The 17,159-nt window shown below is 37.4% G+C and overlaps 1 long non-coding RNA gene across 2 annotated transcripts in view; it reads right to left on the bottom strand.

The window, feature by feature from the left end:
• LOC120407078 overlaps positions 1-12,857 on the bottom strand; it is a 63,137-nt gene extending 50,280 nt beyond the window's left edge. For both annotated transcript variants that reach the window (XR_005599779.1, XR_005599778.1), the window contains exons 1-3: positions 12,724-12,857; positions 10,383-10,678; positions 508-587 (exon numbers count right to left, since the gene is read on the bottom strand). This is a non-coding gene — a long non-coding RNA (uncharacterized LOC120407078). The remainder of the gene's footprint in view (positions 1-507; positions 588-10,382; positions 10,679-12,723) is intronic.
• Positions 12,858-17,159: the final 4,302 nt, after the last annotated feature.

Genomic DNA, 17,159 nt, shown 5'->3' with positions numbered 1-17,159 from the left:
TTGGGATTAGATTTCTGAACTGGGTTTTGTGTCACTAATTGACAGCTTGCAAATACTATAGGTTTGATTAAATGTACAACATGAGGTAACAAAAATGAATGCCCCAGCAGATTCAAGCTTGATTTCAAGACAATGCCAGTACCAAATATAAGTCTACAGCATTTTTGATCTAGACCACATTTAAGACTCAGTCTGGGTATATTCAATTATCTTTCAGACAAGAAATTAGAAAGAATGGAAAAATCATGTTATGAATGGGAGAAGAAAATCTTTGTCTATCAGTAAATCAATTTTGATGTAAAGTTAGATCACCAGTGATCTGTAATTCAATAATAGGCTCAGTTTCTGCAGAATTAATTTTCATATATCACAAGTTTCTTACTGCTAAAGTGATCTGTTGAATTCAATAGACAATCTATTAGGTACATTTGTACCAGAAGATGGAGCTGAAGAGCCTAAATTCAAGATCTTTGTGGCACAATAAAACTATGTTTCAGCAGTGCTCACCTAAGTTTTCTATTCTTCATTGATGAGATCAGGCAATGCAATCATGCTTGCAGCTCTTTCACATTCTTGTTACCTTGCAGCTTTAAAAAAGAAAGTAAAATATAAATAAAGGTGCAGATAAAAAAACAAAAGTCAAACAAGGTTATCCTACAGTAAACTTACCCTAGAGTATTCTGTTTACTGAACATAGTGAACTAATACATACAATTGGGATACAGTACATTAATTCAGTGCAATTTAGAATAACTTTTTGGGTCCCAATTCTGCACATAGTAGGTTTACTTCTCATTGCAGCAACTCTCAGACATTAACCCCCCATGAAACTACTTGTGTGTAAAGTTTCTCAGGACATAAACATCCGCAGCATTGGGACCTTAATTCATTGTTGAATTGTGAAAAGTAAAGGACCTGTTCTTGCAGATCTTTCATATGCGAACATTTCTTGAAACCAAAGGGAGTTACAGGGGAGCTTTTCAAACGTGGAAATTGCAGTTAGGTCTCTAACTCTCACTGACTTCCAGTGAGAGTTATATACCTAAATTCCATTTCTGCCTTTGAAAATCTGTCCCTATATACATGAAGCACTTGCGTAATTGGACATAAGGTAAATGGCCCTAGTAGTCTGTTTTTGCTAGGCAACTTTCTTTCCTTTAAGTGGGCTATCAGCATGAATTTGTGAACCCCATTTTCCAGACTTTTAAACACGGTAAATCTGCATATGCATACACAGAGAAGGAATACTTTTTTAAATAAAAAATGTCCAGTTAATCATTACAAATGCACCAAAAAATGCCTTTTTTCTTTGTCTATATTTTTAAATTAAAAATGTATTTAAACAACATTAGATGCATTACTTAATCCCACCAAAGTAAGATAAACACAATTAAAATACCATCCCTCTGCCTTGCTGTATGTTATATATATATTGCAGGGGTCTCCAAATGCATTCATAATGACCAATCTACTCTGTGTACATGTCACATGCTCTACAATTTTTTGGCACATCAGGCTGTGATAAAAACAGATTCAGAGCCTTAACTCAACATTTCTTTGCTTTCATGGATTTAAGTCAAATCTTTAATTCATGTTTGAAAATCCCTTTGAAGATCAAAAGTACTGTCTAGATGCTAAAAATAAAACAACCATATCCTGTCTGTAACAGGGTGGAATGCCTTGCAAGGGCTTGAGGGCCTGAGACTAGCCCACCCTGACTACTGAAAGAGGCACACTTGAGAGAGAATAGGTGATTTCTTCGATTAAGAGCAGCTGGGTGGCCTCATAAAGAGGGGTGTTCAAGGAGAGTAGAGATTGTTAGGAATGAGTAGGCTTTGGCAGAGTCTGTGGGAATTTGGGATTAAACCTCCAGCTAGAAATGGCTGGGAGTAGCCTCATAAGGTAGGAAGAGACCCTGGGCAAGCAGGGGAAAGCCTACAGAGCTCTCTGGGCAGAAAGACCTGACAGTAAGAAGAGAGACACTTGTTTGTTGCACTCTAACTTGGGGCATTGGGGAGTTTTTTATGTTTATTCTATGTGGATAAATCCCAACCTCAATTAGGGGTATTTTTGGCCACAGAAGAAGTGTGGAGTCTGTAAGGGTCACTGAAAAAGGGGGGAAAAGGCAGGGTGCTCCTGAGTTATCACAGGTCATGAGGAAGTGCTGAGTTGGTGGATGACCCCCGTTAGGCTGCCATTTGACTTTCCTGCAGAACTCCACATTGATTTCAATAAGGAATTCTCCATGCAGTTTAATAGTCTTGGGCACTCACTTACTAGTAGGTAGCACTAACTATGGCTAAACTACATGAATGCTGTCAATAGAGTAAGTGTGTGTGTGTCTCTTTTTTCCTGTCCTTCCCTTCAGTAAGGATGCAAATCCTTTCCCTTGCTTGCTACACAATCAATTTACTCCCAATCTGCTCATCCAGCCATTCTGGCTATGGCTTTCCCCTGCTTTCTCTCACATTTGTATTCTTCCTCCTACTACTTCCAGTGAGGCCTGATTCTTCAGGATATAAATGTTCTGACCCTATTTAATCCTCCTACCTTTCTCTCACTCCTTAAGATTGTGCTATTGAATCCCGTGGCCCACTACATCCCTATTTTTCTGTTTAACCATTCACTGAAGTCCCCAAAGCTTGCGCTCACTCACTCTCTCCCCCCCCTGAATGCAGTCTCCTTTCTCCTAATACTGCCTGTCCTGCAGAACCATGGGTACTGATAAATTTGGTGGGAAGAAATCCACCACCTTTTAGATAAAATTACTCTTTCTTCTGTCAATAAAGGGTTAACATTAATGGGCTATATATGATTAACTGCATAACAAATGCTTAACCCTTACCATATTGACATTTTCCAGTCTGCAAATAAATTAAAGATTTTTATGTTTTCTGTGTTAGCAAGCAGTAAAAGTTATGAAAAAAGATTAGCAATAGCAGATGAAATGAAAAGAGTATGCAAGATTTGACAGAATCAGGGAAGACTGGTTTTGGCTTGTCCTCCATGAAATCAACCTGTTTTCAAGTCAGTTGTGTTAGTATGTGAACTGTGTTAGCACAAATGCACAATGTTGTGACTACCCTCTGACAAAAAGTAAAGCAGTTTAAAGAGAACAAAATTATCCATGTAATTGCTATGTAATTATTGTAACTACTGACCATGTGCGATCAGTATCAGGTAGTTATGTTAATTATCTGGAATCCAGTTGCTAAATTATGGTATAAAAAACTCTGGGACAGATTCATCACTATGTGACTGCTGTTTCTTAGCAGAGTAACTTAATTAAAATAACTGGATTATCCTGGTGTAAAACTGGGGTAATGCCAGGACAAATCAGCATAGCTTCAATTGCATGTCATTCAAAGCAATCTGCAGTAACACGGAATTACTACTTTTTTTTTCTGGAGCATTGTTACATAATTGTATGTGTCCAGCAAAGGAGAAGGAACTGAGGAGGAAAGAATTACTAGGCACAAGCTTTGTAAGTAATATAGGCAGTGCTAGATAAGGCTGAGTAAGGAAAATGAAATGCACACATCTCTCTTCATAAAGCTTTGTGTTTTGATGCTTTCCTCCTTACACTTCGTAGTACGTTCCAAGAGCTTTATCACATAAGAGTGCACCATGCTGAGGGGAAAATGTATTAGACATACATCCATGTCTATTGCATCTCCACTGAAGATAGGATGCTCATTGAAATCAATAGGAGTGCCATATGAAGGCCATTATATGGCCCTGGTGACATTAATAGCAACAATAAATTGTATAAACCAATGAATTTGACAGGGGTGAATATTTAGCCTGGGCTCCTGCTAATTTAAAGCCTGAACCTATGGTCCTTTTATACACAGCTCTCACTTAAATCACTGGACTCAGTTCAGACTACTCAAGCTTTAACTTGTGTAACTGTGATTAGAATCTGGTCCTGATTGTTTAAATGCATGTTCTAGATATGCAAAAACAGCAAGAGCAGACCCCTGGGTGTATGCTTATACTTGCAGCTGGTTATTTTTTCACAACCACAATGAAAATAATAGTGGGGGGGGAAGTGTAAAAATATTTTCACTTTAAAAAGAAAAAGTCAAGAAAGCAATATTTGAAGTGTTCTCTTGTCATGGGAAATTGTGAAAGATCCTTTATTTTACAGTAAAAAAGTCTATAAAATGTCCATTTAATACTGTTAGCTAATAGTTTAAACTCCACTCATCCTCCACTATTGTAGAACAAATAACTATACAGAACCACATTTATACAGATTCATAGAGAAGATTTCACTGAGGCTGTATGGGCACAGAGGTCTGCATATTGCAAGCCAGTTGCTAGTGAGTCCTAGCTGAATTGCAGAACATCAAGCTAAAAAATTATTTCTAGCATTTTACAAATTTTTTTTTTAGCCCCACTGTATTAATGTACCCCAAAAGCTTTGAAGGAACTCGTCTGTGCTTCATAACAAGCTTATATTTTATGAAAACATGAATAGGACTGGTACTGGATGAGAATTAGGTTGTAATTTTCTAGTTTATAACTTGAGTTGGGTGAACTACACAAGGACAACATATTCCTGGGGCTATTAATCTAAAAACTGAAACCATAATTAGCTGGATCTTATTATAAACAACAGCTGCATTCACTATTTTGTTTTGCATTATTGTGGTTGAAACTAAATTGTTTAAAAACAAACAAAAATGCACAAAGATGGAGGGATAATTTCATAGACAATTATTAATCTGCAAAAGCCCTCAGTGTTTTACCTTATACACTTTTTGTCAAATGGCTATAACATCCCAGATATTTTCTAATTAGTCTCTTTCAATCTTCTTCTATCAGTTTCAATTCCCAATACTACTTTTAACATTGACATTTCAAAGCTTGTATTTTTTTATGCTAAACTCTTAAATTGCAGAATTAATTTGTCTTAAAAGAGAATGTATAAGAATAAAACAGATTAATATTCCTGCCAATGTTTGGAGTACTGTTAAGAAAGCTCTTTCTCACTTTGTTTTTGTCCTTGAATATGTTTCCCAGAGCACTATTACATTTCTTTGCTATAGAGGAGAGAAAAGACTTCAATTGCTGTTACACATTACCCCCTAAAACGTATTAGTGCTACTGAACCAAGGATACAATCTAAGTATACGAATTGGCAATTTTTTTTAAAAGGGGGGAATTAAGGTTGTAGCTAAATCATGTCTCCTAAATACAAACAAAAAAACCCACAAGAATATTTTACCTAAACCAGTAAATAAACAAATAATAAATATTTCAAGTTAACTGCCTTTGTCTTCCACCTCACAATTTAATTAATAGTTTTTCTCTGTTCTGTGCCACACAGTAAAGAAAACAAATATAGGCCTTGATGCAATAGCCACTGAAGCTGTTGGGAGTTGGGCATGGAATTGGGCCCATAGTGTTCAAACCAACTGCATCCTCTAGTTCATACAGACATCTAAATGTGTTGGGGAGAAATAATAAAAATCAAGCTTAACTTAGCTTAACTTGTGCTTCTTTAAGCAGAAAAAATAGTTTTCCATCATTTTACTTTGCAATTGCTCCTTTTATGAGACAGCTGTTGACATGAGATGTTTATTTTTTTAATATCTGTATTATTAAATGTAACAGTGAGCAATTATGAGAATAAAGTTTCTCCTCTTGGTATTGTCAAGGAAACAGCAAGCCCATCAAGTTCAGTCTTTTTTCCAAATTGGCTTTCGGTCACTTCTGTGACTCTCAGTAAGAAACCTACTTTGCAGTATATCATAATTCTCAATTCTCACATGACTCATTTCAAAATTGTTCAAGGCATTTTTTGACATATGTTTTTAAATATGTGTGTTTTTTTTATGGTAGTGCTTAAAAAAGGTTTTATGTTACGTAGGCACTAAGTCTAAACCCATAAAACCAGAAAAAAGTCTAATTGCTATAAATAATCCATGCAAAGTGGGGTCTATGAAGGATGAAAGTCCATAAAAAGAATACCATTGAGTGTTAAAACCAATGTTTGCCTCAATTTTAATTGGGATGTGAATGTTAGCTCATAGGTTTCAGAAACATTACATTATAAACGTGATGCTTCCAGTCTATTGTAAATATTGAAAAATAAGAGATAAACACTGACTAACAAGCTTTGGCTAACATGGGCTATATTCTGCCCCAATAATTGAGGCAACTGAATTATTCTTGATGTCCTCTTGTATAATTTGTCTATTGGTATAGAAGGTTTATATGGAAGCAGAAAGTTTTTCTTTAAACATAATATAAACCAGCACTTCTTTAGTATAGTGAAGACATCAAGTGCTCAATTCTGACCTTATGTAGATGGGTGCAACTTGAGTGTTTGAAAGGAATGGGACTATTGATGGAGTAAGAGACTACTCAACATGAGTCAGGATAGTAAAATCAAGCACTCTTTTTTTTTTCCTGTTTCTATCATTTAAAAAACAAAAGACTATGGTTGAAATTTAACTATGATCACCATTCATGAGTTATTTCCTATTCTCAGTATAGTGTGAGAGAGACTCTGGGGATCTTATACATTGATGAGGTAGTGAGATCATATACTCTGTAAGATCCCAAGGACATTTCTGTATTGATGGTGATCCCACTTTCACTTATTCTGTTGGGAGGAGATGTTAGTGAGGGATTCCCCTTGGCTGTACCTGGCCCACTCTTTCCCAGAGCTCTTTCCTCTGTCCTATACTGACTTCAACGGAGCTACACTGATTTACACCATGTGAGAATCTGGATCTGTGTTGGAGTCTCTATTATCTTTTCTAACTAAGAGCTTGTCTGCAAGTGGAGTTATTCCTGATTAACTATCCCTGATTAAATCCCTCTGTGGACATTTTTATTCTGGTCTGTGCCAGTGTGGTTAATGCTGGCAAATAGGGACTTCTAATCTGAACACTGTAAATATATATATTTAGTGTTGTTGAATTTATAGAATAATTTCCTCCTGGACTCCCTTAAGTGCCACATTTCAGTCCAGGGTGATTTTTTACAGGCAAGTTCTTATGGAAATAGTAATATCTCAACCATAATGGCATGAACAGTGCTGCTATAATACACAATTAAAATCTGTCTCTAACGTGATATTACAATCCATTACCTCCCTTGACAGCTACAGTGGACACTTGACATTGAAATTGATATATTAATCCTTACCTTTTGCTAACCTATTGAATAATAACGCTAATGTATCTTTTCCCCTTTTGTAAACTGATGATGATGATTTGTGAGCATGCACCTGCTTAATGCTTTTCTTGCACTTTGGGCCAGATATGCAGATCTCTTTAGAAATAGAGATTGGGCAGCCAGAGATGGAATAAAATAGATGAGTAAACCTTTCTGATATTGCAACGTCTGGCTAGGAGGACATAAGAATATGATAAGAGCAGAGGCCAGACAATCCACAAAGCAAACTGATTATGCAAGCTACTTAATGGTGAGAGCTTTACAGAGAAACGGAAACTGAATTGGAAAAGTTTGGCACCTGCAGTTGCTCTGGATATTCTTGCAAATATCTTGTTCTGTTTGGACAAGCTGAGGGCAGAATTATATGAGAGGTGAATAGTAATTTTATTGCTTGAAGTTGTATAGGAAATTATATATGCCCATTTTCTCTACAGCATGTTTTGGCTTGTATTTTATTCTGCAATGGATTCTATAGTTAGCAGTCACAATATTAATAAATGTACCCTACATTCAGTTTAAACTAAAAAAGCATATTGACTAAAATAAGGAAAGTACAGGTATAAAGTGAAAAGGAAAATGTTGTCCTAAATAAAGTTAGTCTTTTCTTAACATACTGGTATAAAATCATATTATGTTTCACTACAGCTTCCTGAAATGGGATTTAACATTCTTTATTAATTTTATCCATTCAAATTGCCAATGCACTACTGGTCCCTGTGAAAACACCATGGACAATAGAGATACTAATTGGATACTTTCCCTGGGAGAAATAGTTTTGTTAAAGGGAATAGTACACCAGCACTGGGGGTTATCTGGTAGGACACTCCTGGCTGTACCTTAGCTTCTAGCTGTTTTGAACACCATTCCAATCACTCTCATTTATCCTTGCACTTAAATAATAAACAAAATACATTTCAAAGAAGATATAATAAAGAATATGAAATGTATTTATTTCTCTTGGCTTTTAATTAAAGTGTCATTAGAGCTTGGGGGGAAAACAGGAAAGTGTAGTTATTAGAAACAAAGTGCAAGAGCTATAATTTTTCTAATTAAAATTGAACTTTTTAGATGTTACAACAAAAGATAAAACAAGTCCTCAACAACTAAAAGTTAACTGCAGATGTAGAAGATATTTTAAAGGAATCACTAGAAACATACTATTAAATAAAGCTGTGTTGTTTACAGAGGCACAGGATGTGACTCTTGGAAGACTTGTTTTATCTCACAGATTTGTAGATTTCAAGGCCAGAAGAGACCCACCGTGATCAACCTGTATGACACAGAACTTCTTACAAAAACCCAACAAAAACCAAACAAACAAAAAACACAATGCCCCCCCAAAAAACCCTAGAGCATGTATTTTAGAAAAACATCCAATCATGATTCAAAAATTGTCATGATCTTGAATCCATCATGTTCTTTGATAAATTGTTACTCTCACTGCTAAAAATATACACCTGGTTTCCCATCTTAATTTGCTGTGTGATCTTGAAGAACTCATTGAGAATCAAATCTTGCTATCTCCTTCCTAAATTGGCATGGAAAGCAACCAATAGCAGTGATAGTACAATGAAGGGCCCTGACATTCAGTGCAGCAGTGAGGAAAGTGGAGATTTAGGCAGTGTGGGATCAAGGAGAAAGAGTATCATGGGAATTGATAATTGATCTGTGAGGATGGGTGGGTACTGCTGATACTAATGCAGATGATTTTCCATTTCAGTGGCTCATATAAGGAGAAAAATGATCTTCATGTTCAGCAGGTCATAGTCTAGCCTTGCATGCATGCATAAAGATACCATAGGCAATAGTGGGAGCATATGCATCCAAGCGTAGAATCTGGCTTGACAAGTTTGCAATCATTATTATCATTAACATTACAGTAGTATCCAATGTCTCTAGTGGGATGAGAGTCCCATTGTGCAGGGTGCTGCACAAAAATAAAATGAGTCCCTTTCTCATCACTGGTACCATTTATTTAATGTTTTGTTTCTTTTCTGCTTGGACAATGAAACTTGACTGACTATTCTTATTATTTGGTTCTTGTACATTAGCATATTGCTGTGGGTTCTGTGGCAAATTGCCAGCACTATTTTGATGGGTCTCATGCTTTCTCTTCTTTGGTGGGGGGGGGTTCAGGGCACCATTTCTTGCCCCTGCAGTGGAATGTTAACTGCCCTTCTAGTGTCCTAGAGGAGGGGAGTGGAGAGGGAAGGACCTGGACCCGCCCTCTACTCCAGGTCCCAGCCCAGGGGCCCTGAGGATAGTGATAAATCACTTAAACTGACACTTCCTTCCCCTGGGCTACTTCCCTCTCCTGCCCTTCAGCTTGTGGGGGGCTTCCTGCCCTCCCTCTGTACAAGCCAGGTGCCCCTTTACCTAGGGTCTTGGACTTCTTAGCACACCACAGCACTTCTCCAAACTGTTCTCTGCTCCAACACCAATTCCTCTCTACTCCCACTCCCACCCTGACTGATTGAAGTAGGGGGATTTTATCATGTGACTGGCTTCAGGTGCTATAATTGGCTTCAGGTGCTCTAATTAATCTATAGCAAACTTTCTTCCCCTTACAGGGAATAAGGCTCCCTTCTAGCCCTCTCCTGCTGCCCTCTGGCCATGCTGTATCACAGTTCATATAGTTTAGGTAGAAAGAACCATTAGATCATCTAGTCTGACTTCCTGTGTATCACATGGCACCACCAGCACCCACATGCTAAACAAAACAATGGAAAAGAGATCAAACCCCAAAACATTGCAAGGACATGGGGTGTGGTTAAGCACTGGAATAAATTGCCTAGGGAGGTTTAGGAATCTCCATCACTGGAGATTTTTAAGAGTAAGTTAGACAAACACCCGTCAGGAATGGTCTAGATAACACTTAGTCCTGCCATGATTGCAGGAGACTGGACTAAATGATCTCTCTCTAGATCCCTTCCAGATCAATGATTCTATGACATGTTCAAATTGGGAGTGAAGGGTGGAGTTAGGAGGGGAACTGCTGCTTTCAATAATATTAAAAAAAACATGAAAACACTACATATTAATGTATAATTTTTTTTCATTAAACTCTTATTTTCCCCTACAGCTTAAGCTCCAAACTAAATTGGCATTGTCCCTTTTAAGTGAGACCAACTATTGAGGTTAAACTGCACAAACTATGCTAGAGTTGAAACCATTTTTAAAAAACCTACCATCAAAGCTCTAATTTCATTTGAATTTTGTTGCAATCTCTCTTCTGACTTGTGACACTTATGTGTCATAGATATTCCCGATGAAAGTTCATGTTTCAGATGATATAGTATCCTTGAGTTCCCGTAAGTCGTCGTGTGCAAAACAAATCCCTGGCTGATTGACTTGTGCAATTTGAGATTCAGCCATAGTCACTTGGGCTTAGAGCAGAGAATATATTCTGAAAATGCCATGTTATCAGTGGATTGTCAAGCTATTTCTGATTTAGCCTTCGGCTCTGACCAGACTGTCCTGCTTTCTGAGATAGTAATAAAAAGATAAGCCTTCAGACTTAGAAAAACCTTATTTGCATTCAGATGAGGTATTTTTCCAGCATCTTTTTTTATTTTATCTTATACAAATTATCATAGATTTGATCAGAAGCAGAGAAAAGAAGCAAAAATCCAAAGACAGGTTAACAGGAGAGTTTCTTATTACGATAACTTTGGTAGATAAACTAATTCATACAAAAATGTCTTTCTACTTGCTTAAGTCTACTATGCAGTGTATTAAGTTATTGATCGGGGTATTAGATGTGACACTGAAATGTCAAATAACTTAACAACAAAATGAAATATAGAGCTCCCTCTTTATAAGGCTGCTCTCAAAATACTGATATCACTCCCTACATCGTTGCATTCTATTACATTTAGTAACATCCCTTGGTGACACACACAGGCACACTTAGTAGCATGCAAAACATTTCATTCTTTAGAATAATTTTAAAGAGAAGGAGCACTATGAATATAATATTAATATATGCACATTTTTAAGTGGCAACCTTAGTTCCTGCAGCCTTCTCTGGTATGTAACCAATAGGAAACTGCCTTGCAACCTGTATCTTTATTCACATATATCACCTACTACTAATAATGTCCTCATATAAATTTAGCATATAAGAGGCCAGGTGCTCAGTTGGTATACATCAATATAATTATATTGGTCTAAGAATGTAGATTTGTGATATTTGTCCATGGCAGACATGGTAGGCAATGCAAATATAGGCCCTGATCCTGCAGTCTGATCCTTGCTGAAAGACTCTTTTGCTGGTACAAATCAGATTGCGGGATAAAGACCAACATTTGGTTGCTGATGGCAAACAGCTTCCTTCTCCTATATGCTACATGCTGTTGTAGGGGAAATATACATTTCATGACATTTTCCTCATACTAGTACATTTCATGACTAAACTGAATATTGTTAAAAAATGTCAGGCTTCTAGAATGTTCTAAATTGGTATAATTTATATAAGATTATTTGTATAGAGTCATATGTGAATTATAGACACACTTTTATAGCACAAAGTGTGGGAGAACAAAAAAGAATGGAAATGACTTCCCCAAAAAGTAAGAGCAGTCTGCAGCATATTGTGTGGCTGTCTGTGGTTTACGAAGTATGTCATACACTTTCTTTTTAGCTGCAGCATGTTTCCAAGGCTGAAGAAGGAAGTGTTCAATTCCAAATCTGATCTTATAAAAGATAAGTCTGAGCATAATAAACCCTGGAGATGTTGATATGAATTTTGAAAGATTTTTATAAGATTCCCTATGCCTCTCAGGAAGCCCTAAAGGAATCAAGTATTAAAGAATTACTGATAACATTAATGTACTTAAAGTAAATGGGGTGCAGGTGCATAGCAAGAGAATTTGTCACAGTCCCAGTCAGATTCCCTGAATCTGTGAATCCTGCTGAACACCTACCACTACAATATTACCAAAGAATAGGTCTATGCCTGCAGACTGATGCAGTTGTCAGCATAACTGACCAACTGTACCTTACTAAAATATATAAAAGGATATGAAAGATCACCACCTATCATGACTGATAAATCTCTACTAGAGAACTGACATTTTTACATTGAACAGTGCTGGAAGTGGAGCTGATGGTGGCGACAGAAAAACTGCTACCACAAGGGAATGAGCTCTTGCCAATACTCAACATCTACATGAATGGTCAATTGATTCATCTTGGCACAAGAAGTTTTATCTAGATCAATGGGCTATGTATTGCTGCTGAAGCCAAGGATCTCACCCAGATCGAAGCTATGATAACATAAGCATGGGCTGGAGCCTCAATTACACCAAGAACCAATTGCATGCCACCCAGCCAAAATGCAGGTGAGTTTCTTCCATCTTCAGAATTGTGAGGCAAATGGACAACTCAACATCACCTGGAATTGGAGTATCACTTGTCCATTGCTGGAATCTGCCTACAGTGGAGTGACACTAGCCCACACTCTCTCCCTAAGGCACATGTGCAGAAGGCAAAAGGCAAAGTTAGGGCCCAGAACAACAACATACTCACAAAGCTTGCAAATTCAAAATGGGGACCACTAAGAGCTACTGCAGGTGCACATTGCTATTTGATTGCCAGATATACATATCTGGGAAAGATCATCTCATGCAAAAGACACCTGGATCCTGTGCTGAATAACAGAATACAAAGTCTTCTGCTGGGTTAGTATTGGTTGGGACCCCATAGCAGTGGATGTTGGAATTAACACCCCATTGTGATGCATAGAATTGAGTCTTACTTCTTAGAACTATTGTTTCAAGCTTTCTGCAGACTCACAGACATCTCTGCTTTGCTTTGTTTTCAAGCATTTCTGAACAACTATGAAAACTAGAAACTTAATTTTAGTTAATGAAACTATAATGTTCTGATGTAATCACATGATTCCAAGAGCTGGAGCCCTAGAGATGTGCCCATAGTGCTTGTGTTAATTTCCTAATACTTTTTTCTGCAGTGTGCAGTATGCATTGGACTAATATTCAGGACACCTGGATTCTATAACCAGTTCTATCTTTGATTCACAGTGTGATCTAGGGCAAACCGCTTTACTATCTGTGCCTCAGTTTCTCTATTGGTAAAATGGGGATAATAAGGACCACTTTTTAAAGTACTTTGAAAGACATAGATGAAAAATGCTATAGAAACTCTTTATAGAGGGTGTTTTCTTTGAAAGTACTTCATCATTTGGCATAACAGACATATTACACCTAAGCGCTTCACAGCAGCCTAAATGGAGTGTCATAGAGTTCAGGTGACTAGTCCCATGAATCAGTCCTATGGGCTTTCAAATAAGAGCTCAAAATACATGGACTACTGATCTACACACCCTGTCACTATGTGCCTTTCTGACCTCTGCCTCATGCATCTTTAATATCACCTAATAACTCCGTTGTTCTGATTTCTCTCCCCTCCCTGATTACTCCAGCTGCTCTGGGGCATCTGATCTCACTTGTCTGCTTTGGTCTTGCCAGTCATCGCCAGGAATTCTTGTACTGGAAAATAGTCCCATTTATTCTAGGATCCCTATTCTATTCTTAGCGCTTCAAAGGAAAATCATAATGCACCTAGCCAATTGTGCAATATAATAACCAGGTGATATTTTTTTCCTTGATCTTAGATGGTGATTATCCTATTCCCTGAGGCATGATACACTTACATTAGCTAGAATAAAAAATGCTAACTGCAAAATACTATTTTTGTTTACATAAAGGTTTAATGATTTTATAAATCTTATTAAGCTTTTGGCCTCTGTCTTGCAGGAATGGATTCCATATTGCTTAAAATATTTCTCTTTGTTAGTTTTAAAATGTCTTGTCTTTTTTTACTTAGTTTTGTGTATGGAATACACCAGTGGCCTTCTTTAAAACAGTACCCCTAATCTATCCATCTCCTTTCAAAAAAAGTCTTTTAAATCTTGCTTCCTATTGAAAGTCTTCCCCATTCTAACCTCAGGACTGTAATCATTATTGTTGTCTTTCTTAGGACCTTTAATATTTCTGGTTTTCGTCTTTGCAGGTTCCAAAAATGAATACAGTATTCAATGTGAAGAATAATTCTTTTATATTGACATTTTCCGTTTTGTGACTCGAGGAATCTAAAAATGGAACTATGTTATAATGAGCTAATTCTACATCTATGTAATTGAAATATTTCATCAAAAGAATAATTTATATCAGGATATGCAGTTACATTTGATCCCTGCACAATGCACATATCCTTTGGCTTAAAGAACTTGTCTTTCATTCTGTTGCCTGAATGACAGTAGTTTTAATTACATGAGACAAATGTAGGGGCTTCTACCATTTCTTCGGAAAGACTGTTCTACAATCTCATCAACCAGTCCATTAAATCATTTCCCTTGTATTTTCAGTTTATATTTTCTATTGCTCAGGTTTAACCAATCATTTAACTAGGATCACTCTAATCAATATCTTTCTTTCAAACATTTTCAGGTGATTAGACCTCATAACTTTGTACTATATTGGTATGTGACACCCCTTGATGTCACGTCGGGGTGGCTGTTGGGCCAAGTAGTCCACTATCTGTGCAGTCTCCCTCATACAACCAATGGCATTGTTGCATGCAAATTAACTGTAGATTCAGGATGGTGATTAGTTGAGTTACTTCTGATATCGCAATGGTGTAGGACAGGGGTCCCCAACGCGGTGCCCGTGGGCGCCATGGCGCCCACCGGGGCGTCTAAGTGCACCTGTGTACTGACCGGCGGACGAGCATCTGCCAAAATGCCACTGACAAGCTGCGTCATCCAGAGGCGTCGCCGCCAAAATGCCAGCTATTGATGTTGCTGCTTGTCGGCAGAATTTTGGGAGATGCTCATCCGCCACCACATCCGATGCATCCGAAGAAGTGAGCTGCAGCTCACGAAAGCTCATGCTAAAATAAATTTCTTAGTCTTTAAGGTGCCACAAGTACTCCTGTTTTTTTTCCTGTAGAATGTATATGTCTCTCTCTCAGTCGTGCCAAAGTAAACCAACACCATTTATCAGTATAAAGATTTTTTTTCTTATTGATTTCTTATTTTTCTTATGCATAGAATGGTTCCATTCTATGCATCCGAAGAAGTGAGCTGCAGCTCACGAAAGCTCATGCTAAAATAAATTTCTTAGTCTTTAAGGTGCCACAAGTACTCCTGTTTTTTTTCCTGTAGAATGTATATGTCTCTCTCTCAGTCGTGCCAAAGTAAACCAACACCATTTATCAGTATAAAGATTTTTTTTCTTATTGATTTCTTATGCATAGAATGGTTCCATTCTATGCATCCGAAGAAGTGAGCTGCAGCTCACGAAAGCTCATGCTAAAATAAATTTGTTAGTCTTTAAGGTGCCACAAGTACTCCTGTTTTTTTTCCTGTAGAATGTATATGTCTCTATGTTTTTTTTGCGGATACAGACTAACACGGCTGCTACTCTGAAACATTCTACAGGGTAATTTTGCAGTGTAAGTAAACGTAAGTTTGCTGCATTGTTCTGAAGTCCTCTTGAATTGATGACATCTTTCTGGCATGACAGTGCCCCAAGCTATGCCTAGGCACAGTCACATCTGTAGTTTAGACAGTGATTATTCCTGGTCTGTGATGTGATGGTTCTGTATATTGCACCCAGATAGACTCCCCCGCCCCCTGCCACATCCTGTATGTTGTCCATATTTGTTCCTGTTCTGATACCTTCCCAGATTCAACCCTAAAGCTTCAATATTTTGGTATTACTTATATTGAAAGCAAGAGCAATCTATAATTGTGAGTATAAGACAAGTGGCTAGAGGAATAGAATTATATTGATTAAAGCTTTATTATTTTGTTGGTACTGAGGCTGAGACATACCATACAAAACCAGCTGAAAAAATGTCCAGTCCAGACTACAGAATCTCAGGAAACCTGCCATTATTCTGTCCCTCATATGCCACAGATTTCCAGGGGCCACAGCTGTTTTCAAGAAAGCAGCCAATGCAGTCAAGACCAGAGACTAAACGCTCAATTGCTTATCCTTGAAATAAAAACATTTCAGAGCTTTTATGTGGATTGAAGATGGTGTTCTCTCATTTCACAAAGCATTAAAAATGTCATGCCTACGGCAAACATACAGTGCTATGTTATTTGCTTGACATAGTAGTTTGAAATAGCTTGTCCACCATTTTCTGAAGCTGCTCAAAGAGAAGTAATACAAAACCTGAAATGTCCTTACAGACAAGTCATTGTGTTATAACTTCTTCACAGTAAGGAAAGTAGTGACATAAGCCTTGTCTATACTGGAGAAATACTTAAGAAATTTCTCACAATTGCTATCACCATTCAGATTCATAGGAGCTACAAAAGTGGAAAGGATGATGTTACTGGGCTCCCATCTGCCACCAGCATTTTAAGCTTCATAGCATCAAACCCTGCTCAGAGCAGATCGAATCAAAATAGTGCTTAAAGTTCTGGCAGCCCATCTACACCAGGATTCCAACTGTTGCTAACACTATGGGAGATAAGTCAGCGATAATGAGAGTGGGATGCTTTTAGCTTTGTAGATAAAGCAATAACGTGATTACATAATGACATTTTTAATTTGCCCCAAAACAACATATTGTTATGAAGTAATCAAAATATGCCATATCTTTGCACAGCTTTCCATTCTCATTCTCATGTTAAATTATTGTAAGTTATCTTAAAACCTCAAGATCTTCAGTTTTTGCTTCATCTTGATGGCTTTGACAACTTGTGTATAAACTATTTTTATAGAGGCCAACAGAAAAGTTTACCCTTACTAGCGTTTTCTTCCACTTAGTCCACTAAAGACAATTCAGAATTGCTTCATACCTGTAATTTTAAAGGTCCATACTTCTCAGACCACCAGGATAACATTCACTACCACTATAGTATAATGGATTAGTTACTTTTCACTGAAAAGGAAACACACTCTTACCCTCAATTCCATGGGTATTTTTTG

Source organism: Mauremys reevesii, linkage group 5, assembly GCF_016161935.1.
Source record: "Mauremys reevesii isolate NIE-2019 linkage group 5, ASM1616193v1, whole genome shotgun sequence".
Classification (NCBI taxonomy): Eukaryota; Metazoa; Chordata; order Testudines; family Geoemydidae; genus Mauremys; species Mauremys reevesii.
This window is presented reverse-complemented; position numbering and strand designations above follow the sequence as displayed.